Below are 1,490 nucleotides of genomic sequence, written 5' to 3' on the forward strand. Positions count from 1 at the left end.
AGAAGACTAAATTTTGATCCTACTTTCTCCTAAAAAATATCAACTCAAAGTGAATCAAGGATCTAAATGTAAGATCAGAAATTCTGAAATTAATAAAAAGAAAACAGTGGGAACACTTCAAGACATTGGCAGCTTCCCTGGCTTTTTGGAAAAGACATTAAAAAATAGAAAACAAAAATACACAAATGATTAAATCAAACTAAGACTCTTTTGCACAGCAAAAGAAGCTATCCACAGTGTGAAAGACAATAAATAGAATGGGAGAAAATATTTGTAATGCCATTTGACAAAGGATCAATACCAAAACATTTAAAGAACTCAGAAAACTAAGGAACATAAAAACACAAAACAAATGCCATTAAGGAATGGGTTAGGATTTGGGAACACATTTATCAAAGGAAGAACTACAAATGATCAACCTATATAAAAAATATGGGCCTGGCAGTATAGCCTAGAAGCTAAAGTCCTCACTTTGTACATGCTAGGATCCCATATGTGTGCCGGTTCTAATCCCAGTGTCCCGGCATCCCAATCAGCTTCCTGTTTGTGGTCTGGGAAAGCAGTATAGGAATGGCCTAAAGTTTTGGAACTTTGTACCCACATTGGGACACCCAGAAGAAGCTCCTGGCTGCTGGCTCCAGATTGGCACAGTTCTGGCCAGTGCTGCTGCTTTGGGAGTGAAACAGTGGATGGAAGATCATCCTCTCTGTCTCTCCTCCTCTCTGTTTATCTGTCTTTCCATTAAAAATAAATCAATCTTTAAAAAAATATCTCCATAGAATACCACCCATTGTGAAGTTACAGGTCAAAACTACAGTGAACTATCATCTCACTCCAAATAATGATAAATACTGATGAGAAAGCAGGGGAAAGAGCACCTTTGTACACTATTGATGAAAATGCAAATTAGTACAGTTACTATGGAAACAATATGCAGGTTCCTCAAAAAGCTTACCATAAATTTGTGGTATGACTCAAGTATTCGACCTCAGGGTATACATCCCCAGAGATGAGATCAACTGTGAAAGAGATTAATGAATTCCCATGTTCACTGCTGTACAAGTCATGAAAGCAAAGATAAAGAATCAAGTTGTGTAGAATATTATGACAGTAGATAAAGCACTCTTAAAAGCCATGGTTAGCAGTTAAAATGGAAGTGTTGACTGCATGGAAAATATTCCTTACTCAGAGCGTTATTCCAGTAACAATAAAATGCTGGCCTTTCTTATTGGTGGTCCAATGTAATTTACTTGCCATTAGATAACTGACTTAGCACCCCAAGCAATGATACCCTATCATGTTCCAGTAAACTGTCACCCATGTGGGGATTGATTTGAAGGTGTGTGTGTGACTCTCAATTTCATGATTTCAGTGGACTTTTTTCAGTTCACTTAGAAGTTTCTAGATTAAAACTTCGTGAGCTTCATTTCTGTTTCACTTCCAGTGACACCGTGATCACTTAGCCAATACTGTCTGAAGAGTCAGGCAGT

The sequence above is a fragment of the Ochotona princeps genome, chromosome 4, assembly GCF_030435755.1.
Source record: "Ochotona princeps isolate mOchPri1 chromosome 4, mOchPri1.hap1, whole genome shotgun sequence".
Classification (NCBI taxonomy): domain Eukaryota; kingdom Metazoa; phylum Chordata; class Mammalia; order Lagomorpha; family Ochotonidae; genus Ochotona; species Ochotona princeps.